The sequence below is a fragment of the Sciurus carolinensis genome, chromosome 11, assembly GCF_902686445.1.
Source record: "Sciurus carolinensis chromosome 11, mSciCar1.2, whole genome shotgun sequence".
Lineage (NCBI taxonomy): Eukaryota > Metazoa > Chordata > Mammalia > Rodentia > Sciuridae > Sciurus > Sciurus carolinensis.
Genome location: NC_062223.1, coordinates 129,377,019 through 129,396,552, shown reverse-complemented (window position 1 = coordinate 129,396,552; position 19,534 = coordinate 129,377,019). Strand labels below are relative to the sequence as shown.

At 39.4% G+C, this 19,534-nt stretch overlaps 1 protein-coding gene across 3 annotated transcripts in view; it reads right to left on the bottom strand.

Annotated features, from left to right (window-relative positions):
• Nucleotides 1–2,058, bottom strand: part of Tmem45b (transmembrane protein 45B) — a 47,946-nt gene extending 45,888 nt beyond the window's left edge. Inside the window, exon 1 of one of the 3 annotated variants that reach the window (XM_047519716.1) lies at nt 1,948–2,058. The gene's annotated coding sequence lies outside the window, so the exon portion shown is untranslated. Of the gene's footprint in view, nt 1–1,791; nt 1,865–1,947 lie in introns of those variants that run through there. The other 2 variants (XM_047519715.1, XM_047519713.1) reach the window with 2 other exon arrangements.
• Between the last annotated feature and the right edge of the window lie 17,476 nt (nt 2,059–19,534).

Below are 19,534 nucleotides of genomic sequence, written 5' to 3'. Positions count from 1 at the left end.
CATCCATTTTCAACAAGCAAATGCATTTGAGGAGAAGGCAGTTCTTCGATTATACCCAATATAAACAACATCTGTATCTTAAACAATTAAGCATGGCAGCCACTGTTACCTTGAAGTGGTGGAGAGATAAAAAATGGAAATCTCTCTCTTTACCTCTTTTTCTCTCCAGCCCTCATCAAATTCTGTCTCAAAGTTCAATTAAGCCAGAGTCATGCCATAATCAAGGATATGAGGGGGTGCAAATAGAATAATTGGTGCCACATGTGAGATTTAAAAGCTTCACTGAAGTCATCACAACCAACCTCCACCAGAAGGGTGAGGGTGGAACCCACAGAATATAAGGAAAAATGTGTGGTTTGAGGAAAAGTAAGTAGTTCTTCTGTTACCATCTTCCACAGAAGAATCGAGAGGAAATCAAACTCTTTCCAACAAAGGAAATTGAATGCTTGGCTCCTACAATACCAGAACAAATAATGTGCCACCAGAGATAATGTCTCACCCTCTACTTATCTCAGGCACTCCCTCCTCTGGTAAAAGCAAGGGGCCATATTCAATAAAGTCTTAAAATCAATTCCATATCTTGTCTAGAAACTGCAGGAGCAGAGTGTGATCACAGTATTATTAAGTCAAGAAACTCACTCATGAAGAGTCAAGTCTGAAGTGGCTCTGGGCCCCCCATCTCACCGTGTTTTGTGTTTCACTACCTGAGTTCTCTCCACATAGGTGCAAAACTCAGATTCTACTGAATACGGAGCACAACTGGTTAAACAAGTACACGTTTCTTATGGACAATAAACCATACCACTTATTAAAATAACTGTATAATTACAGGTAAAATGGTATAGGCCTTTAGGTTTAGAAGACTGTGTCACTTGGGGAAGCCAATTAGAACCCGGGAGGGCAAAATGGGAAGTGTTAGAGGGAGAGGAAGAAAATGGCAGGAACCCACAAGAATGTGAAGGATATGACCATTTTTTGTGACTTTTAGGAGAAAGGCATGCCCTAAAATTTAAAAATGATTTCTATTTCATAAAGCGCTAGATTCGCTGGCTGAAACCAAAGTCTTTCTTTCGTTTAGGGATAGATCATATTTCCACGGGTCATCCTTCTGGACCCAGAGAGTGTTCTCCACTCAAACTTCTCCTCCCTTGGTTTAACTCAGCCTCTTCTCCACACAGCTTTTCTACCTATTGCTCTATACTAGTGACTGGAACTTTATTCATCGCCCCGCATTATTAGATACCAGACTTCCTGGTCTAAAGAAAGTTCATGCATGAGTAGATCGGAGCTCACAAGGAGTGGCAGCCGGGGTACAAGCTCCCACAGTTACATGCGCTGACTAAAAATAGCTCCAGGTCCTTGGGTCCAGGTACCAGTCATCCCAGAGGGTGAGGTGTCCTCTGAGCGACCCTGCAGGACAGGATGGAGGCCAGGGGTTTTGCGCCTTCCTCTCACCACGCAGAGTGGTCTACCCGACTCGTTGGGGACCCTGAAGATATTCATTTCGGGGCCGCCGGCAATGCGACCGAGGCGCGGAGCGCAGGTGGGAGCCCTGGATGCTTCCCAGCCCCGAGGGGCTCCCAGGTTGGCTTCGGCGACACCAGCATTCTCCTGCCCCTTCCGTAGTTGAGCCCTCCTCCCCATCCCAGCGCCTCTTCCTAGTCTGAGACCCCCTCCAAATCTGAGAGCACTTCTGGGTCCGAGTGTCCTTCCCAGCGGGCCCTTTTCCCCTCCGAGTTCCCTTTCCCGTTTTGAGCTCCTGTCCCACTCTGCCCGCAGTGGGAGTCTGACCTGAGCTGAGCTCCTCAGAAGCGTCCGCTGCCAACGCCGCAAACCAAGTGCAGCGGCAGGTGGCGGAGCAGGTGCAAAAGCAGGCAGCCAGCCGCGGGCCCCGCCCGCTGCGACTTGGGCTCTGCCCACCCTTGACCGCCCTTCCCCCGCACCTACCAGCGTGTAGGACCTCTAGGCGTCGGAACTGCACTTCCCTCCTACACCTTCCTCCCTCTGATCCGTAGGTCCTCCGTAGGGTGTGTGCTTTACCAGGAGCGGGTTCCTGGGTGGACTAACCTTCTACAATGCAAAACAATCACAATCACAAAGGCTGAGAGGCAGCAAGAACTCAGAGTAGAGATGGAAGCCAGCTTACCTAGGCCAAGCAACCACTGCAAACACACTGGAAGCCAGTCGAGAATCACAATCAAGTTCTTCTGGGTGAAACTTGGTAGCTAACTTTGAGTGTCGCATAGTTCGCTCATTCATTCCATTCATTCACTCACTCATTCACTCACTCATTCATTCAACAAATCTGCCACGTGCTCATCTGACAACGAATCTGACAGATGGACACAGTTCTGTGTGCTTGAAGGAGATACAGTTCCTGGCCTGGGAGGAGCTAGCTTTCTACAGAAGAATTCACGACTTTCTTTGTAGTAGAAGATGCTTCGTCGAATCTTTGTATCATCTGGAACTAAGAGATTGACCTCCATCTGCACAGGGTATGTTGTTCCTAACTCTCCTTAGGACATAAAAGAATGAGAGAGCTAAGTCTCTATCTCAGTCCTACTGATAAGCACCCCTGGGAGGAATGTTAACCGAGGTATCTATTAAAAACTTCTCAAGTGACAGAAAGAAGTCTGGGTCCAGAACCACAGATCTAGAGCTCTAAAATGCCTTCCAGTTTATTCCGTTGTTGAGGGCTTTGTGGAAACTAATGTTTGTGTTCGGATTGTAGAGGAAGACAAAGAATGTCCAAGAACTGGGCAGAAGAAGGGCATGGAATCTCAAGTGCCACTTTTTTTTTTTTTTAATTAATTAATTTATTTAAAAAATTTTTTTTATTATCATAAACAAATGGGATACATGCTGTTTCTCTATTTGTACATGGAGTCAAGGCATACCATTTGTGTAATCATAAATTTACATAGGGTAATGTTGTTTGATTCATTCTGTTATTTTTTTCCCTTCCCCCCACCCCTCCCACCCCTCTTTTCCCTCTATACAGTCCTTCCTTCCTCCATTCTTGCCCCCCTCCCTAACCTTAACTCTAACCCTAACACTAACCCCTCCCACCCCCCATTATGTGTCATCATCCACTTATTAGCAATATCATTTGTCCTTTGGTTTTTTGAGATTGGCTTATCTCACTTAGCATGATATTCTCCAGTTTCATCCATTTGCCTGCAAATGCCATAATTTGATCATTCTTTATGGCTGAGTAATATTCCATTGTATATATATACCACATTTTCTTTATCCATTCGTCAATTGAAGGACATCTAGGTTGGTTCCACAATCTGGCTATTGTGAACTGAGCAGCTATGAACATTGATGTGGCTGTATCTCTGTAGTATGCTGATTTTAAGTCCTTTGGGTATAGGCCAAGGAGTGGGATAGCTGGCTCAAATGGTGGTTCCTTTCCAAGTTTTCTAAGGAATCTCCACACTGCTTTCCAGAGTGGCTGCACTAATTTGCAACCCCATCAGCAATGTATGAGTGTATCTTTCTCCCCACATCCTCGCCAATACCTGTTGTTGCTTGTATTCTTGATAATCGCCATTCTAATTGGGGTGAGATGGAATCTTAGGGTGGTTTTGATTTGCATTTCTCTTATTACTAGAGATGTTGAACATTTTTCCATATGTTTGTTGATTGTAGGTCTTCTTCTGTGAAGTGTCTGTTCATTTCCTTAGCCCATTTGTCGATTGGATTATTTGCATTCTTGGTGTAGAGTTTTTTGAGTTCTTTATAGATTCTGGAGATTAGTGCTCTATCTGAAGTATGATTGGCAAGGATTTTCTCCCACTCTGTAGGCTCTTTCTTCGCTTTGCTGATAGTTTCCTTTGCTGAGAGAAAGCTTTTTAGTTTGAATCTATCCCAGTTATTAATTCTTGCTTTTATTTCTTGTGCTATGGGAGTCCTGTTGAGGAAGTCTGGTCCTAAGCCGACATGTTGAAGCTCTGGACCTACTTTTTCTTCTATAAGATGCAAGGTCTCTGGTCTGATTCTGAGATCCTTAATCCATTTTGGGTTTAGTTTTGTGCATGGTGAGAGATATGGGTTTAGTTTCATTCTGTTGCATATGGATTTCCAATTCTCCCAGCACCATTTGTTGAAGAGGCTATCTTTTCTCCATTGCATATTTTTGGCCCCTTTGTCTAGTATGAGAAAATTGTATTTATTTGGGTTTGTGTCCGTGTCCTCTATTCTGTTCCATTGATCCACCTTTCTATTTTGGTACCAATACCATGCCGTTTTTGTTACTATTGCTTTGTAGTAGAGTTGAAGATCTGGTATTGCGATACCCCCTGCTTCACTCTTTCTGCCAAGGAATGCTTTAGCTATTCTGGATTTTTTATTCTTCCAGATGAATTTCATAATTTCTTGCTCTATTTCTGTAAGGTACATCATTGGGATTTTAATTGGAATTGCATTGAATCTGTATAGAACTTTTGGTAGTATGGCCATTTTGACAATATTAATTCTTCCTATCCAAGAACATGGGAGATCTTTCCATCTTCTAAGGTTTTCTTGAATTTCTTTCTTTAGTGTTCTGTAGTTCTTATTGTAGAGGTCTTTCACCTCTTTTGTGAGATTGATTCCCAAGTATTTTATTTTTTTCGAAGCTATTGTGAATGGGGTAGTTTTCCTAATTTCTCTTTCTGAAGATTCATCACTTATGTATAAAAATGCCTTAGATTTATGTGCATTGATCTTATATCCCGCTACTTTACTGAATTCATTAATGAGATCTAAAAGTTTTCTGGTGGAATTTCCTGGTTCCTCTGAGTTCTTCTTTTCCTATTCGTATCCCTTTAATTTCTTTGGTCTGTCTAATTGCTCTGGCTAGAGTTTCAAGGACGATATTGAATAGAAGTGGTGAAAGAGGGCATCCCTGCCTTGTTCCAGTTTTTAGGGGGAATGCTTTCAGTTTTTCACCATTTAGAATGATATTAGCCATGGGCTTAGCATAGATGGCCTTTACAATGTTAAGGAATGTTCCCACTATCCCTATTTTTTCTAGTGTTTTGAGCATGAAGGGATGCTGTATTTTATCAAATGCTTTCTCTGCATCTATCGAAATAATCATGTGATTCTTGACTTTAAGTCTATTGATATGGTGAATGAAATTTATTGATTTCCTGATGTTGAACCAACCTTGCATCCCTGGGATGAAACCCACTTGATCATGGTGCACTATCTTTTTAATATGTTTTTGTATGCGATTTGCTAAAATTTTGTTGAGAATTTTTGTGTCGATGTTCATTAAGGATATTGGTCTGAAATTTTCTTTCCTCGATGAGTCTCTGTCTGGTTTAGGTATCAGGGTGATATTGGCTTCATAGAATGAGTTTGGGAGGGTTCCCTCCTCTTCTATTTTCTGGAATACTTTGAGGAGTATTGGAATGAGCTCTTCTTTAAAGGTTTTGTAGATTTCGGCTGAGAACCCATCTGGTCCTGGACTTTTCTTTGTTGGTAGGCTTTTGATGACTTCTTCTATTTCATTACTTGAAATTGGTCTATTTAAATTGTGTATGTCCTCCTTGTTCAGTTTAGGCATTTCATATGTCTCTAGAAACCTGTTGATGTCTTCGAAATTTTCTATTTTGTTGGAGTATTGATTTTCAAAATAGCTTCTAATTATGTTTTGTATTTCAGTCGTGTCTGTTGTGATATTTCCTTGTTCATTCCGAATTTTAGTGATTTGGGTTTTCTCTCGTCTTCTCTTTGTTAGTGTGGCTAAAGGTTTATCAATTTTGTTTATTTTTTCGAAGAACCAACTATTTATTTTGTCAATTTTTTGTATTGTTTCTTTTGTTTCAATTTTGTTGATTTCAGCTCTGAGTTTAACTATTTCCTGTCTTCTACTACTTTTGGTGTTGGTCTGTTCTTCTTTTTCTAGGGCTTTGAGCTGTAGTGTTAGGTTGTTTATTTTTTGAGTTTTACTTCTTTTATTAAATGCGCTCCATGAAATAAATCTTCCTCTAAGTACTTCTTTCATAGTGTCCCAGAGATTTTGATATGATGTTTCTTTGTTCTCATTGACCTCTAAGAATTTTTTAATTTCCTTCCTAATATCTTTTGTTATCCATTCATCATATAATAGCATATTATTTAATCTCCAGGTGTTGGAGTAGTTTCTGTTTTTTACTCTTTCATTTATTTCTAACTTCAATCCATTATGATCTGATAGAATACAAGGTAGTGTCTCTATCTTCTTGTATTTGCTGACATCAGCTTTGTGGCATAATATATGGTCTATTTTAGAGAAGGATCCATGTGCTGCTGAGAAGAAAGTGTATTCGCCCTTGGTTGGATGGTATATTCTATAAATGTCTGTTAAGTCTAAATTATTGATTGTGTTATTGAGATCTATGGTTTCTTTGTTCAATTTTTGTTTGGAAGATCTGTCCAGTGGTGAGAGAGGCGTGTTAAAGTCACCTAGTATTATTGTGTTACGGTCTATTTGTTTTCTAAAATTGAGAAGGATTTGTTTAACATACATGGGTGAGCCACTGTTTGGGGCATAGATGTTTATGATTGTTATATCTTGCTGATTTATGCTTCCCTTAAGCAGTGTGAAATGTCCTTCTTTATCCCTTCTGACTAACATTGGCTTGAAGTCCACATTATCTGAAATGAGGATGGATACTCCAGCTTTTTTGCTGAGTCCATGTGCATGGTATGTTTTTCCCCATCCTTTCACCTTTAGTCTATGGGTATCTCTTTCTATGAGGTGGAGTCTCTTGCAGGCAACATATTGTTGGATCTTTCTTTTTAATCCAATCTGCCAGTCTATGTCTTTTGATTGATGAATTCAGGCCATTAACATTGAGGGTTATTATTGAGATATGATTTGTATTCCCAGTCATTTGGTTCATATTTAAATTTTTATTTATTTATTTATTTATTTATTTTTTGACACATCTTGGTTCCTCCTTTATTTGACAGTTCCTTTAGGGTAATTCCTCCCTTTGCTGATTTGCTTCTTTGTTTTTTATTTCTTCCTCATGAAATATTTTGCTGAGAATGTTCTGTAATGCTGGCTTTCTTTTTGTAAATTCTTTTAGCTTTTGTTTATCATGGAAAGATTTTATTTCATCGTCAAATTTGAAGGTAAGCTTTGCTGGGTATAAGATTCTTGGTTGGCATCCATTTTCTTTCAGAGCTTGAAAAATGTTGTTCCAGGCCTTTCTAGCTTTTAGGGTCTGGATTGAAAAATCTGCTGATATCCGTATTGGTTTCCCCCTGAATGTAATTTGGTTCTTTTCTCTCACAACCTTTAAAATTCTGTCTTTATTTTGTATGTTAGGCATTTTCATTATAATGTGCCTTGGTGTGGGTCTGTTGTAATTTTGTGTATTTGGCGTCCTATAAGCCTCTTGGACTTGATTTTCCATTTCATTCTTCAGATTTGGGAAATTTTCTGATATTATTTCATTGAATAGATTGTTCATTCCTTTGGTTTGTTTCTCTAAGCCTTCCTCAATCCCAATAATTCTCATATTTGGCCTTTTCATGATATCCCATAGTTCTTGCAGATTCTGTTCATGATTTCTTACCATCTTCTCTGTTTGTTCAACTTTGTTTTCAAGGTTAAATATTTTGTCTTCAATATCTGAAGTTCTGTCTTCCAGGTGTTCTATCCTATTGGTTATGCTTTCTATGGAGTTCTTAATTTGGTTTATTGTTTCCTTCATTTCAAGGATTTCTGTTTGGTTTTTTTTCAATATCTCTAACTCTTTTTTGAAATGATCTTTTGCTTCCTGAATTTGCTCTGTTAACTGTCGATTGGTGCGATCATTCAATGCCTGCATTTGCTCTTTCATCTCATCGTTTGCTTCCCTAATCATTTTAATTATGTACATTCTGAACTCCCTTTCTGTCATTTCTTCTGCCATGCTGTCGTTGGATTTTATTGATGTAACATCTAGATTTGTTTGGGGCATTTTCTTCCCTTGTTTTCTCATATTGTTCAGGAATCAGTGGGTCATTAAGATATTGCAGATTTCCTCTATCAACTTATAATGTCCCTGAAGATTGCTAGTATATCCCCTCTTATCCTTCAGTAGCCTGAAGTCTTGGAGGAAGTTGATAATGCGGAGCTCCACGAAGAAGCTGCCTCTCTACCGGTGGTGACCCTCAGGTGGGGTATATTCCCTGCTAGTGGGCAGAGGTGCCTCCACTTGTTGACCAATGGTCATCCAACGGGGAACTAGGCTGCGGGCTGAGGCAAGTCCTGTTTGTGCCTGTGTCTCTGGTTTTACCGTCTCTGTGGGAAAACCTCTCCCGGCAGGGAAGACTCACCTGGTGGGGACGTCTAGCTGGTGAGTTCCCCTCCTAGAAGTTCCCCTCAATCTACAACTACCGCCTGGGCTGGGCTGTCTTCCTCTGCAACAGTCCCAGGGGCCCGGACCTACCTCCTGGGCCTGGGAGCCTCACCCTTCGCAGGCGAGTCTTCCTTAGGCTGCCTCTCCCAGAGAATCTGCCCGCAGTCCTGGAAACTTCGCTCCGCCCCTAGGCGTGTCTCTGTGCGGCTCTTCCAGCAAGAAACCACCTAGCTCCTGGGACCCTGCTCTGCACATAATCGCCTGGCTATGCGGCCCCTCCTCTGAGCCGCCACCTGGAGCCCCGTACAATAGCTCCAATACCCAGAGACCCGCCACACACCTCCTCCTCCGGACAGCGGCCCGGTTTCCTACGCAGTCACTAGGAGTCCAAGCAACTCACTTCGCGTCTCCTCCTCCCGCCAAGCGCCCGTAGCCCTAGCCAGTCACTCCAAGTCCAAGTGACTTGCCCTGTTCCTCCTCCTCCTCCTCGGGGTAGCCCCCTGGGTGTTTAGAAGCGGTGGTTCCGAGACCAAGTGACCCACCGCACTCCTCCTCCAGGCAGGCCACTGGTGTTCAGGAGTGGACGCTTTTAGTCCAATCAACTCACCACTCGCCTCCTCCTTTGGCAACCACCTGTGGCTCTGATGCAGTCACTCCTAGACCAAGCGACCCCCCGCACTTCTCCTCTTCCTCCGGGCAACCCCCCCTGGTGTTCAGAAGCGGTTGTTCTGAGTTCAAACAGCTCGCCACGCAGCTCCTCCTCTGGCAGCCGCCTGTAGCTCTGATGCTGTCACTCCTAGGCCAAGCGACCTGCCGCGCTCCTCCTCCAGGCAGGCCACCGGTGTTCAGGAGCGGTTGTTCCGAGTTCAAACAGCTCACCACGCAGCTCCTCCTCTGGCAACTGCCTGTGACTCTGATGCAGTCACTCCTAGGCCAAGCGACCCGCCGCGCTCCTCCTCTTCCGCCGGGCAGCCCCCCGGTGTTCAGAAGCGGTCGTTCTGAGTCCAAACAGCTCGCCATGCAACTCCTCCTCAGGCAGCCACCCGGAGCCCCAGTGGTTGCTCCAAGTCCAAGCACTGTGCTGAGCCGCCTCCTCTATGATGATCCCAGTTGTCCTCAAGTGCCACTTTTGATCAAATACCTTTTCTTTTCTATAAAGTCAAAGAAAAACACTGTGGAGGACAAAATATTACCTGTAGCAGATCTTTTCCTCTGAAAAACAGAATGAATGGGACCTAGTGTGAGAAGATAATGTCCAGGAAATTGTGCTATTGGTTAAAAGAATAATGAAACCATACATCTTAGATGCATGAGGTGCCAGAGTCCAGAGATTCCCAGAAGAGCATCATTTAAATTCCTGAAGAGAAAGGCCATAGAGGGATCTGGTGATAGAGAACAGCCTCTCCCAGGGTGACAAGCATTCAGGGCTCAACCCTTTCATTCATTTCAAATTCCTCGGGTGGGAGCAAGTGCCAAGATGAGACATGGTGGTTAAATTCGTTCCCAAACTTAGTGCCAGGCCTAACCCTGGTACTTGCTTCACCCATGGATTTTGAAATGGATAATAGGTTAGAACCCTGGATATCTGTCATCCTGGGCGAGGCTATTCTCTGCCACCAGATCTCTTCTATGGTCTTTCTCTTTAGTAATATTTTATTTTTCTCATAGGCTAGGATCATGAAACAAATGTGTGACCTCTTAATTGTATAATTACTAGTGGATAGAGATGCTTCTTAATGTGGAAAAAAATGAGAACTAAGAAAATAATCTCTGCCTATAATATTCAGGCATTAGGACAAACTACTTTTTGAAATAAGTTTGACCACTTTTAACTTGATCTGTAAAAATAACCTAAATCAGTTTCAAGCAAGTATCTAACAAAAGGTAAATTACTATTAAATCAACTATAAAACAATATAATACCAGTTAATAATTATTATTAAGCTATTTTAATATAAAAGTAGAACACATTAGTGCCTAGAAACAGGCCCTTATGCTGACCTTGGTAAACAAAGGATGGGATTTTAATTGAACAGGAAATGGTTTATTTCATAAATGTCCCCAGTATAATTGACTGTTCTTTTTGAAGATCACTGCTCAGTATTCAATCTCCCCTTGGCCATCATGGTACTAGTTGGGTACATGAACAAATAAGGACTATTTTCCCAGTCAGATTTCTAGCGAGGAGAAGTTAGATGATTAAGTTCAGACCAGTGGGCTGAGAGGAAAAAGGAGATAGGCTACTTGTGGTGGGTGTCCTGAAAGGAAGGGGATGTGCTCATCTTCTCCCCTTCTGCTGTCCTGCTGATAGGGATATGGACATGGAACTGAGTCAATCTTGGACCTTGGTGAACAGCCATTATGGATCAATGGTAAAACAAATGGAAGAAAGGAGACTGGATTCTTGGATGATCTCATGCAGTAACCTCTGCATTAGTGCTATGATGTCCACCTCCAATCTGTTCCATTAAAAATAAAGTTTGCTACATAAAGTTAAATTCCTATCTTAACTAATTTAGAATAACTTCCCTCCTGTTTGTTTGTTGACCATAAACAGACAAAAATTAAAGATGGGTTAAAGAAAAAAAATCTAAATATATCATTTGCTTTGCCCAGCAATCACCATTTGGGGACTCTAGATAATAAGAATTTTAAAGATTCTTATTGCAGCATTGTTTATAATACCAAATGTCTTTCATATGGGAGTAGTTAAACATATTATAGTATGCCCTTTCTATGGTAAAGTATATATTTCTATGATGTATTACACTGAAAATGATGAATTAGATTTGTGTTTATTGACCAAGAAAAGAGATCGTATGTATTTTTGAAGTCAAAAAGTTATAGATTAGTGAAGGACTTTTCTTTTCTTTCTTTTTTGTTGTGGTAGAATATATATAGCATAAAATTCACCATTTTGACTATTTTTAATCATCCAGTTCAGTGACACTAAATACCCCCACATTGTTGGGCATTGCTACTGTTCATCTCCAGAACTTTTTCATCTTTCAATACTGAAACTCATCCATTAACTAATAATTCCACATTCCTGACTCCCCTGGCTGCTGACAACCAGAGTTCTTTCTGTATCTATGAATTTCATGTAAGTGAATCACACACTATTTGTCCTTTTGTGTCTGACTTATCACTTAGTATGTCTTCAAGTTTCATCCATGTTATGCCATGTATTAGAATTTTACTCCTTTTGAAGACTGGATAATATTCCATTATTTGTTGTTTTTTCAACTTTTCATTTAAGTATTCATTTCTTGATGGTCATTTGAATTGTTTCCATATTTTGGTTATTATGAGTAATGCTGCTATGAATGTTGATATACAAATACATAAGTCTGTCATTTTGTTGATACTCTCAGAAGGGAAATTGCTAGATCGAATAGTAATTCTATGATTAAGATTTTGAGGAATTATTGTTGTTTTGCATAGCAGCTACACCATTTTACATTTCCACAAACAGTGTATAATGATTCTAATTTCTCCACATGTAAACCAGCTTTTGTTGTTAATGTGTTTTTAGAGAGTAACTGTCCTAATGGGTATAAAGTGTTATCTCACTGTGGTTTTGATTTACATTACCTTGACAATTAGTGCTGTTGAACATCATTTCATGTGCTTATTGGGCATTTGTATAAATATATATTCAAGTTCTTTGCTTTTAAATTGGATATTTTGGTTTTGTTTAGTTTTAAGAGTTCTCTATATAGCCTGGATATTAATGCCTATTCAGATATATAATATGCGAATCTTTTGTCCCATACAGTGGGTTTCATTTTTACTCTGTTGAATAGTGTCCATTGATGTAAAAGAATATTTAATTTTAGTGGAGTTCAATTTGCTGTTTGTGCTTCTATTGCCTATGCTTTTGTTATATCCAAGAAATCATTGTGAAATCTGATATCACGAAGCTTCTCTTTTATGCTTTCTTGTAAGAGGTTTATAGTTTAGTGCTTATGTTTAGGTCTTTAGTTCATTTTGTATATGGTAATTAGGAAAGAAACCAATTTAATTCTTTTGCATGTGGATATCCAGTTTCTTCAGCATCATTTATTGAAAAGACTGTCCTTTCCTCATTGAATGGCCACAGCAACAAGACTCCACCTTCCAACCAGAGACCAGGCCCTTCACCAGAAATGGAACCTGTTGGCACTTTTTTTTTTCCCTAATATTAAGGATATAACCCAGGGGTACTTTATCACTGAACTACATCCACAGCCCTTTTTATTTTTTATTTTGAGTTAGAGTTCACTAGGTTGCTTAGGGTCTCACTAAGTTGTGAGGATAACCTTGAACTTGGGGTCTTCTTGTCTCGGCTCCCGAATTGCTAGGATTACAAGTGTGTGCAACCATGCCTGCCCCTGCTGAAACCTTGATCCTAAACTTCCCAGCCTTGGAAACACACTTGTCAAAAATTATTTGACCACATATGAAAGGGTTTATTTCTGGTCTACGTGTCTGTCTTTATGTCAGTTCCATACTTTTCTTATGTTTGTAGTAACTTTTGAAATCCGGAAAGGCAAGTCCTCAAACTTCATTCTTTTTAAAGATTGTTTTGGTTATTTGAAGTCCCTTGAGATGCCATATGAATTTTAGGATTTTTCTTTTTTATGATTTTGCAAGAATAATGTCTTGGGATTTTGATAGGGATTGTAATGACTCTTTAGATTGCTCTGAGTTGTATTACCATTTTAGCAATGCTGAGTCTTTCAGTCTATGAACACAGCATAACTTCCATTTATTTATGTATTCCTTAACACTTATTTCAGCAATATTTTGTAGTTTTCAGTGTGCAAGTGAAACTGGAATTTGAGATGAAAAACCATTTTCTGCTTCTGCTGGTGGGTGGGGTCCCTGGAAGCTGCAGGCCTCTATGGCAGAGAAAGCCCATTTGAGCATTAGCAGGTAATCAAGGAAAGGGATGCCTACAGGTGTCATCTCCAAGGGTGGCAGCCCGGAGAGTGAATGAAATTTGTGGACAACAGAAGGCAAGAGTGCAAGGGGTAGGATTTATTCAAGTGTGAAGAAAAGAAAGAGAACTCTCTCAGGAGGAGAGCAGGTTGCTCCTTAAAGTGTGCTGGTCTAGAGGTTCATACAGCTCTCCGGTCAATGCTATTGGTCCAAATTTATGCTAATCAGTGTTTGGAGAAGTGCCGGCACTATCGGTTAACTCTGTAAGCACCATTTGGGTCTGCCCCAACTTCTGTTTTTTGCTGCTCATTTGGTGAGGGTCAGGCCACATGGGTCCACAGGTTGGCAGGCCCTGGCTCACTGGGTTTCAGGCCCATATCAGTATGGTGGGCTCTGCATGGCAGTGGTGCTGGGCTTGCCTCCCACGCCCCAGCCCTCCTGGTTGGCAACTCTGCTGCTCTGCAACAAGGGCTTGGCTTCCTAAGTCTTTGACCTGTTTGGTCATAAGTTTTCTGCACCCCCGCCCCTCCCTCCCTCCCTTGTTTCTTTCTCTCTCTCTCTCTCTCTCTCTCTTCCTTTCTTCCTTCCATCCTTTCTTTCCTTTCTTCCCCATTATTTCTTTCTCTGCTAAAGATTGAACCCAGGACCCCTCATATTCTAAGCATGTCTTCTACCACTGAGTTTTTTGAATCCTCTTATCATGAAAGGGTTTTGAATTTTGTCAAGTGCTTTTTCTGCATCAATTGAGATGATCATGTGCCTTTTATCCTTTCATCCTGTGTTATATTATATTGATCGATTTTCAAATATTGATAGATTCTTGCATTCCAGAAATAAATGCCACTTATTCATAATTTATAATACTTTGAATATGCTGTTGAATTTAATTTGCTAATATTTTGGTAAGGATTTTGCATTGACATTAACAAGGATATTGGTTGATACTTGTAGTGTCTTTGTTTGACTTTGGTATCAGGGTAATAATGCTGGCCTCATAAAATGACTTAGGAAGCGTATCTTTCTCTTCAATTATTTTTAGGAAAAGTTTGAGAAGAATTGGCCTCTTTAACTTTTAGTTAACTTTAACTTTTTTAGTTGAAGTCATTAGGTTCAGGTCTTTTCTTTATCAGGAGATCTCTACTGATTCAATCATACTAATTATGGTCTCTTCATATTTTCTATTTCTTCATAATTTAGTTTTATCAGGTTGTTAGGTTTCTAGCAATTTGCCCATTTCATATAGATTTTTGTCTTAGTCCATTTGTGCTCTTTTTCTTTTTTGTACTGGAGATTGAACCCAAGGGTGCTTAACCACTGAGTCATATCTCTTAACACTTTTTATTTTTTATTTTGAGACAATGTCTTGCTAAGTTGCTGAAGACCTTGCTAAATTGTTGAGGCTGGCCTCAAACTTTCAATCCTCCTGCCTCAGCCTCCTGAGTCACTAGGATTACAGTGCCACCACACCTAGCTCTTTTTTGTGCTATTACAACAAAATACTGGAGACAAAAATTATTACTTACAGTTCTGGAGGCTGGGAAGATCAAGATCAAGTTCTGATAGGGATAGAAAAAACTTATCTCACCATTGTAAAGGCTGTATATGGCAAACCCCAAACCAACATCATACTGAATGAAGAAAAACTGAAAAATTTCCCTAAAACAGGAATGAAGATGCCCGTTGTAATCACTCCTGTCTCACATAGTCCTTGAAACTTTAGCCAGAGCAATAGGCAAGAGAAGGAAACCAAAAGGGATACAAATAGAAAAAGAAGAAGTAAAAGTATCTCTGTTTGCTGATGACATGGTTCTATACCTAGAGGACCCAAAAAACTTTACCAGAAGACTTCTAGGAGTGATAAGCAATTCAGCAAAGTGGCAGAAGACAAGATCAACATACATAAATCAATCATTTTCCTATACTCCAGTGATGAAACTAATTAGAAAGAAAACTGGAAAACCATTCACAATAACTTTGAAACAAACAAAACAAACAATCAAACCAACAAAAAAACCAAACAATCTTGGGAAAAAGAAATACAAAGGGCCAACAAATACATTCAAAAAGTTCAACACCTTTAGCAACAGGGAGATGCAAATCAAAACTACATTGAGATTCATTTCACTCCTGTCAGAATGACAATTATCAAGAATACAAATATAAAAACATTTTATATTGAAGATATGGGGAAAAAGGTACACTCAAGTATTTTTGGTGAAACTGAAAATTAGTACAATTACTCTGGAAAGCAGTATGGAGGTTCCTAAAATACCAGGGCTGGAATCACCAAATGACCCAGCTATCCCACACCTCAGTATATATCCAAAATATCTAAAATCAGCATACTATAGGGATGCAGTCATATCAATGTTTTCAGTAGTGCAATTCACAATAGCCAAGTTATGGAACCAGTCCAGATGCTAGTCAACAGATGAATGGATAAAGAAAAAGTTGTATATATACACAATGGAGTTTTACTCAGCCATAAAGAAGAATGAAATTATGGCATTTGCCAGTAAATGGATGAAATTGGAGACTATCATACCAAGTGAAATAAGTCAGACCCAGAAAGTCAAGGGTTGAATATTTTCTTTCATAAGTGGAAGCAAGACCAAAATAAGGAAAAAAATTTAAAAAAAAATAGGCAGAATTCCATGAAAATAGAAGAGGTATCAGTGGAGTGGAGGAAGATGGCTGAGGGGGAGGGAGGAAGGATAGGATAAGGGAGGGAAGGTGGGATGACACTGGTAACGCTATCCTGTGTACATATGTGAATATACCACAGTAAATTTCATCTTTATTTCTATCTATAATACACTAATTTAAAAATATATAAATAAATAGAAGAAAGACAAGCAGAATGGAGGAATGGGAACAGGCAGAGGGAAGAGGGGCAGGAAAGGGGAAGTACTGGGGAATGAATGGAGAAAATTATGTTCCATGCTTAAGAATTATATTCCATGCTTGTAAAATTATGTCAAAATGTACCCCAATCTTATTTATATCTATAATGCACTAATAAAAACTGTAAACAAAGATAAAGATATGGGTAGGTTTAGTGACTAGTGAGGTGCCAATTCTCCTTCCAAGATGGCGCCTGGTTGCTGTGTCTTCCAGAGGAGAGAACACTGTAACCCCACATGTGGAAGGGATGGAAGGGGAAACGGGGTGAACACCTTTCATCAAGCCCTTTTATAAAAGCATCTAATCCCATTCACGGAGGCAGCGTCCTCATGACTCAATTACCGCTAAAGGCCACACCCGCTTTTGTTCTGAGACGCAGTCTTGTTACGTTGTCCAGGCTGGTCTTGAACTTGTGGGCTTATGTGATCATCCTGCCTCAGCCCCCGGGGTTGCTGGGAAGACAGGCGTGTACCACACCCACCACACCTCTTCACATTATTGCATTAGGGATTGAGTTTCAACACAAATTTTGGAAGAGACACAAACATTCAAAGTGTATCCTCCTCATTTTTTATTAGTTATCTAATTTGTTGGAGTGCAAATATTTATAGCACTTGCTTATAATCCTTTTTATATATGCAAAATCAGTAGTAATATCTCCATTTTTATTTCTGAGTTTAGTAATTTGAGTCTTCCTTTCTCTTTTTTCTTGGTCAATCTAAAGTTTTGTTAATTTTATTACTCTTTCAAAGAACCAACGTTTGGCTTTGTTGATTGTCTCTGTTTTTCTCTTCTCTGTTTTATTTATCTCTACTCTTATCCTCATTATTTCCTTCTCTCTGCTAGTCTTGAGTTTAGTTCATTTTTTAAGTTCCTAAGTTGTAAAGTTAAGTGGTTGATTTGCAATTTTTAAAAAAAAATCCAAGTATTTTCAGCTATAAAATTCTATCCCAGCCCTTCTTTTGATCCATCCCATAAGTTTTGGTATGTTGGGTTCCCATTATGATTCATCTTTAGGAATTTTTAAATTTCACTTGCTATTTATTTGTTTCTAACCATGCAGCAATGTCTTTTTTATGTGTAGGTTTAAAAACCTTATTTTTCCAATCTTTCCATACATAGGCAAAAATAGGTGTGCTACTTATTATATTGGAACTTACAAACTTGATCTTTGCCTAGAGAAGGAAAAATTATTCCCAAAATATTCTTAACCAGGAGGTCAATTCATCTCCTGACCTCAAAGAACAAGATATAACATGACAGAGACTGTCCTGAATCTTCCCTTCACTAACCAGCATTTGATAACCCTTCTCCAGGCCAATCTTGGCAGCATATTTCTTTTTTTTAATAAAATATTTTTTATTTTTATAGACACATTTTGTTTCATTGTACACCAATGGGTTACAACTTTTCATTTCTATGGTTGTACACAATGTAGATGCACATCATTCATGTAATCTTACATATATATAGGGTAATACTGTCTGTTTCATTCTACTGTTTTTCCATCCCCACCCCCTCCCACCCCTTTTTCCTCTACACCATCCAAAGTTCCTTCATTCTTCTCTTTCCCCCATCACCACCCATTGTTATATATTGTCATGCACTTATCAGAGAAAACATTTGGCCTTTGGTTTTTTTGGGTTTGGACTATTTCATTTAGCATGATATTTTCCAACTTCATCCATTTACCAGCAAATGCCATAATTTTATTCTTCTTTATGACTGAGTAATACTCCATTGTGTATATATATACCACAGTTTCTTTATCCATTCGTCAACTGAAGGGCATCTAGGTTGGTTCCACAATCTGGCTATTGTGAATTGAGCTGATATAAACATTGATGTGGCTGCATCACTGTAGTATGCTGATTTTAAGTCCTTTGGGTATAAACTGAGGAGTGGGATAGCTGGGTTAAATGGTGGGTCCATTCCAAGTTTTCTGAGGAATCTCCATACTGCTTTCCAGAGTGGTTGCACCAATTTGCAACTCCACCAGCAATGTATGAGTGCCTTTTTCCCCACATCCACGCCAACATATATTATTGCTTGTGTTCTTGATAATAGCCATTCTAATTGGAGTTAGATGAGATCTTAGGGTGGTTTTAATTTGCATTTCTCTAATTACTAGGGATGATGAGCACTTTTTCATATATTTGTTGATCACCTGTATATCTTCTGTGAAGTGTCTGCCCATTTCCTTAGCCCACTTATTAATTGGGTTCTTTGTATTTTGGGTGTAAAGTTTTTAAAATTCTTTATAAACTTTGGAGATGAGTGCTCTGTCTGAAGTGTGTGTGGAAAAGATTTTCTCCCACTCTGTAGGCTCTCTTTTCACATTATTAACTGTTTCCTGTGCTGAGAAAAAAGCTTTTTAGTTTGAATCTATCCCATTTATTGATTCTTGTTTTTATTTCTTGCACTATGGGGGTCTTGTTAAGGAAGTCTGGTCCTAAGTCAACGTGATGGAGATTCGGGCCTACTTTTTCTTCTTTTAGGTGCAGGGTCTCTAGTCTAATTCCTATGTCTTTGATCCATTTTGAGTTGAGTTTTGTGCAGGGTGAGAGATAGGGGTTTAATTTCATTTTACTGGATATGGATTTCTAGTTTTCCCAGCACCATTTGTTGAAGAGGCTATCTTTTCTCCATTGTAAGTTTTTGGCACCTTTGTCTAGTATGAGACAACTGTATTTAATGTGGGTATGTCTCCATGTCTTCTATCCTGTACCATTGATCTACCTGTCTATTTTGGTGCCAGTACCATGCTGTTTTTGATACTATTGCTCTATAGTAGAGTTTAAGGTCTGGTATAATGATACCTCCTGCATCACTCTTCCTACTCAGGATTACTTTGACTATTCTGTGTCTTTTGTTCTTCCAGATGAATTTCATGATTGCTTTTTCTGTTTCTATGAGAAATGTCATAGGGATTTTAATTGGAATTGCATTAAATCTTTATAGCACCTTTGGAAGTATGGCCATTTTGATAATATTAATTTTGCCTATCCAAGAACATGGGAGATCTTTCCATCTTCTAAGGTCTTCCTCAATTTCTTTCTTCAATGTTTTATAGTTTTCATTGTAGAGATCTTTCACCTCTTTGGTTAGATTGATTCCCAAGTATTTTATTTTTTTTGAGGCTATTGTGAATGGAGTTGTTTTCCTCATTTCCCTTTCAGATGTTTCATCGCTTATGTGTAAAAATGCTTTAGATTTATGCGTGTTGATTTTATAACCTGCTATTTTGCTGAATTCATTGATGAGGTCTAGAAGTTTTCTGGAGGAGTTTATTTGGATCCTCTAAATAGAGAATTGTGTCATCAGGAAATAGTGACAGCTTAAGTTCCTCTTTTCCTATTCTTATCCCTTTAATTTCATTA